This window comes from Terrapene carolina, unplaced genomic scaffold (genome assembly GCF_002925995.2).
Source record: "Terrapene carolina triunguis isolate 2854851 unplaced genomic scaffold, T_m_triunguis-2.0 Scaffold42, whole genome shotgun sequence".
Lineage (NCBI taxonomy): Eukaryota > Metazoa > Chordata > Testudines > Emydidae > Terrapene > Terrapene triunguis.
In genome coordinates this window covers 158,718-166,809 of record NW_020664393.1, presented here as the reverse complement: position 1 = coordinate 166,809, position 8,092 = coordinate 158,718, and positions in this window count along the sequence as shown.

The window sequence follows — 8,092 nt, the reverse complement described above, 5'->3', positions numbered from 1 at the left end:
AACTAAGGCTGGAGCTGCATAAAAGAATGACCATTACCAGTCATGAGTAATAAACAAGTAAAAATGACATGTAAGTAACTATTTTTGCTACATTAACACTTAGCTTTGCTTTTTGTTAACATAAGAACGGCCATACTGGGTCAGACCAAAGATCCATAGCCCAGTATCTTCCGACAGTGGCCAATGCCAGGTGCCCCAGAGGAAATGAACAGAACAGGTAATCATCAAAAGATCCATCCCCTGTTGCCCATTCCCAATTTCTGGCAAACAGAGGCTATGGACACCATCCCTGTCCATTGTGACAAAGTTCCTCCTCTATCTTGGTGGGTCCTGTGCTTATTGGCGGATTTTCTTGCCTCAGAGATTCACCATGTGGGTTGGGGAACAGCCCAGAGACCTTCCCCTCTGGAAGAACCCATAGTCCAGGGCAATTGGGAGGTTTGGGGGGAACCCGGGCCCTCCCTCCACTCCGGGTTCCAGCCCAGGGCCCTGTGGACTGCAGCTGTCTATAGTGCCTCCTGTAACAGCTGCATGACAGCTACAACTCCCTGGGCTACTTCCCCATGGCCTCCTCCAAACACCTTCCTTATTCTCACCACAGAACCTTCCTCCGGGTGTCTGATAACGCTTGTGCTCCTCAGTCCTCCAGCAGCACACCCTCTCACTCTCAGCTCCTTGCGCCTCTTGCTCCCAGCTCCTCACACTCGCACCACAAACTGAAGTGAGCTCCTTTTAAAACCCAGGTGCCCTGATTAGCCTGTCTTAATTGATTCTAGCAGCTTCTTAATTGGCTCCAGGTGTCCTAATTACCCTGCCTGCCTTAACTGGTTCTAGCAGGTTCCTGATTACTTTAGTGCAGCCCCTGCTCTGGTCACTCAGGGAACAGAAAACTACTCATCCAGTGACCAGTATATTTGCCCTCTACCAGACTCCTGTACCCCACTGGTCTGGGTCTGTCACACCATCCTGGCTAATAGAGATTGATGGATCTATCCTTTTCTTCATTTTTTGGAACGTATTTAAATTATTTAATACTGTTGTGCAGGAATGACTATAATCTCGGTGATAGTCTCAGTTTTGATATTTGGAGAGGTTTATCTTGGAAAGGCACTAAATAATAGGGGAAAACACTTGTCACAGTCAATAAATCATCAGTGAACTATCCACTTATATTATTGGCTCATTGCAAATAATCCTTTAAAATAACTTCCAAACTCATAATAAACAAATTCAGAATTAAAAAATATTTTAATTAATGGTATATTTAATATTTTTGGTGCTTTTTTAAAGGTCCCTGTCATTTTGTTTTGTTCTGTTTCAATACCCGAGCATGGCAGAGATTGCAAAGTGATGCACTAGCACCATCTAGCTTGTTTTCTAAGCATACAACACGTATCCAAAAATAAAAATAACTGGAAGGTACTTTATGTGTTTTAGCTTTAGGCTCATATACAATCTTTTTATATATATTTTTTGCACTGAATGAAGGATGTACATATGAGTAATATGAATGGATCACAGTCACATTCTACCTAACTTTTTAAAAAAATTTAATATTTTACTAAGCTTACTATACCATTCAGTGTTGTCAGGATGTGTTTTAGAAGTGAGGGGTAGCACCTCTGTTAGAGGGTCCCAAGTTAAGATGTGTGTGTATGTGTAGCATACATTTTCCTCACCAGTCTCTTTTGTATTTCTCTTTTAGCAGTGAGCAACACCAAATCTTAAGCCAATTCTTAATTCTCCTAAGCTTTCTGTTCACCTTTTTTCTGCCTTGTCTTTGTTTTAGTGTCTCTCATCCTACTGAAGTCAATAGGGAAGACTAGACCGACAGGCTTTGCACCACATTAATGATTTGTGGATTACTGGTAAATTAGCATTATCAGCAATTTCTACCAGCATCCCTTTGTTTTTCGTTAATCTGATTTCTTCCAGGCACACAGATATCTTGGATATTGTGATGGCAGAGGCTGTCGGTGAAGAAAGATTTATATAGTTGGCTACCATTCATACATATTGATGGCACCTGAATCTGTGCCATCACACTGTCATGGTCTCACCCTCACAGACAACCTGTTAAAGGTGATGAGGAAGAAAATGGAGCCTTCTGAAACTGCATGTGGTAAGGAGTCTGTATGATCTCAGTACCATCACCAAAGAGGTCTGTTTGCTGCTAAAGGGCAGAAGATTATTCATGTATTGCAGTAGTGCCAAGAGCTTTGTTGGTTATTTTGGCTTCTTACATGGAACATGGATTTGAAAAGCCTGAAATTTGGAACAGGCTCGTGGAAGTTACCTAGCACTATGACATGATGTTGGTAGTGAGTTTATGTCTCAGCATAATACATTTTGATCCTTGTACAGAGGTTGATATCCTGTTGCCGTCCATGTTCCATTCATGCAAATACAGAGCTAGTTTTTGGATACATGATTTTACTGATGAGGATATTAAAGTGTCAATAAAAAGGGCACTTCTAAGGTAGGTAAATTTTGTCACTCTGTCTAGCAGTGTACTATTAATCCAGCTATTTGGTTCATCGTAGTGTTTATTTAGCATTGGTTGGGACACAACCTTCGATATACTAAACGTCTAGGGAGGCAATTGTAAAACAGCATGCTATCAGCAGGCCTTGCTCCGCATAAGCTATTAGTGTGTATTTGCAGTCTTTCATACAGCGCAATTCTCTAAGAACATTAATAGTCATGTGAACCAGAGCAGAAGCACACAGATGTTCTGGCTCATGTTTTAAAGAATTTCCAAAGAACCAAACTGAACCAAAAATAATTGAACCATATCAATGTTCTGGCACCTTCGTTAAAACAAAGGAATAAACTTTAAATGAGGTAATTAATCTGCAAAGCATGAATTTAGACTGTAGGTGGCACCCCCACTCGCTCCACAAAGAAAAGAAGGCCTAACCTTCAGAGAACTAAATGAAGAGCGATGTCTTCTGTTGTCCTAGCATTACTATTTTATATTTTTTTATTTTATGCTCTTTTTTTCTTTTGAAACAGACTTGCAGACTGAAACCCTACATTTATTAGTCACAGGAAAAGTGCAGCATGAGCAGTGATGATCCAAATTGCTGTACATCATCTCACCAATACCTCAGCCCCATTCGTAAGGTGTGAGACCATCTCACCCAGCAGCCCAAGAAAAATAACAGGGTGGGAAGTTTTAAATGGCTTGTGAGAGTAATTAGTTCAGCATAAATACCAGCATTTAGGATCTGAATGGCATGGAGTCACATCGCTGACATAAAGAGCTTCAAATTCATGTGAGATGGTGCTACATTTGATCTTAAAATTATGGGCAAATGGTTGTGATAGGCATGATCATAGTGACAGCTAGGTCTCGGTTCTTTCATATGTTGTATAATGAGGGTGTCGGGAGGCTGAGTGGCATGGCCAGGAATTTTGATAGTAAGATGTTATGCTAAGTTTCAAAAGTGTATCTTCCTGGGAAGTCAGAGTTACGTCCCACTACACAAACAACCCACATAATGTTTCTCCTTCCTAAACACCAAATGTGTAACAAGGACCTCCTAAGTGTGCAGCAAAGATCCAAAACAAGGACTATGCAGCCAGGGGGCTATTGGATCTCCTGTCTCTAAAGCTCCTTTGATGCTTAGGATGTCAAGAGGCTGAGGCATGATCTAGGAAAATGGAAACACTGCTTCTGTGGGGGTGAGAGCCTAGGAACATGTCTTCAAAGGAACCATCCTCTCCTCAAAATCTAAGAATCCCCCCCAGATTTCTCCCTTATTCCTCCACTCTTGCAAATCTCTTCTTCCTTCATCCCACCCCACTTGACCTGCTGCCCCCTTGTCCTTTTGTGGTGCAGGGGAGTTGGGAGATGGCTCTCCTACCACATAGCACCACAGTAGCTGGAGCTTCACAGGAAAGCACAGGCTTGAGCAATCCTGGGGTCAGACTTTTTGCTGCATTGGCTGATTGCAGCTCTGGCACAGCTGCTGTGTCTGCTCTGCTCAGCTGCCTGAGCCACCTGGAGGCTCCAATGGTAACTGAGCAGTAAAAGTAGTTGAGGGCTTATTCCATTTATTGCTCCAACCAATACCTCCCCTCTTCACCCTCCCCAAAACGAGGGTTGCTCAGCTTCCTCCATCAGAGGCCCCTGTCTGCCCTTTTAATAGGAGGGGACGAGGAGACAAGAACAGAGGGCAGAGAACAAAATACAGAAACTCTCTAACGCAGTCTGAGCAGAGAAGCAGAAATTTGCGACAAACCCAGCAGGCTATGCAGAATTCAGAGCACTTGTGGTACAGTAACCACACTATTAAGCAGTTGTTAAACTTGGTTGTTATGAAACCAGATTATAACATGCTAAGAACAGCCCTGGGCCAAACTGCAGGTCCAATTTTGTAAAAATATTACGGCTGTGCACACAGCTCACTACTGTGAGTAGTAATAAAGCAATCACAACTAGTCCTAGTAGAAGACATCAAACTTGTTACTAAGTAGGGTGACCAGGAACACCCAGTAGAAAAGGGATCCCAGCAGCACCAGTGAGCATTGCTGACCAGGCCGTTGACTGTCCGGTTGGTGGCGCCGTACAGCGGGGCTAAGGGAGGCTCCCTGCTAGCTTCTGCGCTGTGTGGCTTCCGGGAAGCAGCCAGCATGTCCCCGCTCTGGCTCCTATGGGTAGGGACAGCCAGGGGGCTCCGCATGCTGCTCCCACCCCAAGCATCGCCCCTGCAGCTCCCATTGGCTGGGAACCACGGCCAGTGGGAGCTACAAGGATAATGCCTGTGGACAGGGCAGCACGCAGAGCTGCCTGGCCACGCCTCCGTATAGGAACCAGAGGGGGGACATGCCGGCTGCTTCCAGGAGCTGCTTGAGGTAAGCACCATCCAGAGCCTGCATCTCTGGCCCCTACCAGGCCCCAACTCCCTGCCCCATCCCAAATCCCTCGATCACAGCCCGGAGCACCCTCTTACACCCCAAACCCCTCATCCCCACCCCCACCCCAGAATCTGCACCCCCAGCCAGAGCCCTTACCCCCCCCAATACACCCCAACCCCTTGCCCCAGCCTGGAGCTCCCTCTTGCACCCTGAACCCCTCATTTCTGGCCCCACCCTGGAACTCGCACCCCCAGACAGAGCCTTCACCCCCTCCCACACCCGAGCCCTCTGAGCCAGCCCGGTGAAAATGAGCGAGTGAGTGAGGGTAGGGAGAGCAAGCGACAGAGGGAGAGGGGATGGAGTGAGCAGGGGGCAGGGCCTCAGATAAGGGGCAGGGCATGGACAGGGCCTTGGAGGAGGGGTGGGGCTGGGGGCGGGGCAAGGGTGTTCGGTTTTGTGCAAGTAGAAAGTTGGCAGCCCTATTAATAAGTGATTGCTAAATCAGGATCTAAATTCTAACCATTTTTGTTCGTTTTTTGTTTGTTTAACGTATTTTAAGGCCATCTACAATACATATAAGGATCTGTGGACTCATATGTCCAAACCAAGGTTGGTAAAGCTTTGGCACACTTCTGAGACATAGTAGAGATCCAGCCTCCACCGCAAGCCAACTGAACTTAAATCATATCAGAGGATAACCATGTTGTAACTGGGTCCCCCAACCCAGTTATATATTTAGTGTAGGCCTCTGTTTTGCTGAGAGTTACTGGTGACTGCATCGATCACAAACTGCTTTGAGTCTGAGTGTAAACACACCCTTCATTTAACACAACTGTCAGATGAGTTAACCAGGACCTAAGACAAAACAAGGTTGTGGACGCACCCAGGAGTTTGGGCTGAGTGGGTGGAAGGGTTTTACTGAGCATTGTGTGTGAGACAGGTGGGTGTGGGTGGGTAAAAAAGCAGAACACAAACACACACACACACACACACACACACACACAGAGAACAAAGAGTGATGCAGAGGCAACAAAGCAAGAAAGCTGAGCAGTGTCCTGTGAGCATAAAGATATAACCCTGGAAAAGCTGGAGAGAGACCTTTTGGGTCTGGTGTTTGCTAAGGAGGCTTGGAGCTGTACGCTAAAAAATTGCTCCTTTTGTTGTTGATTCCTTCTGCAGTCAGAGACACAGGACTGTGTACATCCTTTGCAAATATACAAAATTGCACCAAAGAAATACTTGGCTATCCCCAATTTCTCCTCTCAACTGGAATATTACTAGGGCCCTGAACTTTGACTGGCCGGCCAGACACTCCAGGCCAAAAGGGGCAACACCTCAACTTAGATCTCTGCATGATCTAAAGCATATAGTGAGCCTTGTTATGATACAGTTTGGCTCCATCTAACTAGAGGCCAGATCAAAGTATTCTATAACTGGAGTTGGTCAAAAAATACAAAAAATATTTCATGATGGTTTTGTTCCTATTTTATTACCTTTTTCCTTGAAATTTGAATTTTTGACAAAAACCTTCCTAAAAACATCCAATTTTGGGAGGGGAAATTGCAGCCTTCTCTACTTATCAGTCACAACCAAATTGATCAGCCATTGTGAGACTCAGGCATTTTGGGGAAAGTATATGTAAGCGTTAAAGAAGCAATGATGGCGATGTGGGAAAAATAACAATAGCAGTGTGGGTTTCGTGTGCTATCTACCTGCTGTTTCCTGTAATTTCAAAAATACAGAGAAAATGCTCAGTGGGTATTTTCAGATGTTTTCTCCTACCTTGCACCACCTTCGCTACACCAGGAGAAAGTGAAACCTTTCTCTTTGTTTGTGAGAGTTGTGGGAACTAGAGACCACACATCCTCTTCCTTTTGTACACATAACCAAGTGAGGTTTCATCCCCCTCAAAGGCAAGGGCACCAGGCAGAGTGCAGCAGCAGGGGCAGGAGATGGAGAAGTTTCGCACCGTGTTGGATTTCTGCCTCAGTCACCAGAAGGTCCTCCGTTACAGCGCCGTGTCCCTGCTGACCGCGGGCAGCGAGCGTCTCTTCTCAGTCGTGGTGTTCCAATGCCCCTGCAACTCCTGGAACACGCTCTATGGCTCTGTCTTCCTGCTGGTGCCTGCCCTGATCCTCTTCCTTCTTGGCTACCTGTTGAACGTCAGGGCCTGGCGGCTGTTCACTGGCTGCTGCGCCCCAGGCAGGTGTTGCTGCTTCATCCACAGGAGGCGCTGCTGGCGCTACGTTAGGGTGCTGTGGCTGGTGACAGTGAGTGCTGCTGTGGCCCCACTCACCTGGATCGCCGTGGCCCTGCTTGGGGCCAACTTCTATGAGTGTGCAGTAAGTGGGAGCAGCCTGTTGCAGAGGCACCTGTGCCAAGGCAGAGGGACTCAGTGCCATGAGCAGGTGGCCAGAATACCCTGTGGTGGGACTCTCCCCAAAGAGGCACAGACATTTGTGAGCCTTCGGACTCAGTCCCAGGTATGGTCTCTTCCATCCTTTGTTTTATTCTATTGGCTTTAGCCCCATGGAGGTGCAATGGACGCGGAGTGATTTCTGGAGAGATGGAGGGGCAACATAAGTAGTTCAGTTAAAGTAGGTGCTGTCCCTTGTGTCCCTCAGCTAACTTGTGCTTATGTGATGGCCTAGGGATGCAGCCTCAAGACTATAATCTGAAAAAGAAATTTTTGCACTTATGTAGTTAGCAAAATATTCTAAACCGGCTAAAAGAAAGGTAATATATTGTTAGTTGCATCTCCCACTGCAGTCTATATTGCTTTCTACCATTTTGGCCTGCTGTAAATCTGAAGAGATTGCTTCCTAACGATGTTCATGCCTTTTCCTTTGAGGCAAGTTGAGAATAAGTTTGCATGGGCAGGGAACTTGACTGGATATCACATAATTGGGCTTTCCCATCCGTAGATTTTCTACCCATTTCAAAAGAGATGTATTGTGAATTTCTCTTCTCTTTTTCCACTTCCTCGCCTCTCTTTACATCATGAACGCTTTTAAGTTCAGTTCCTATACATAAGAGGAAGCTGGTGTTTATTTAAAATCTTTAATAACAAAAGAGAATTAGCATGTGAAAAAGGATATATTGAGGGTCTGACTGTGTCCCCCAAGTTTGAAATCACTGTCAATTTCACACTCATATTCCAGAAATAGGGTTGAATTTTTGTCTCCCTGAAAGCAAGGAAGCTATAGACTGTGGAGAGCTGAAAAGGAAG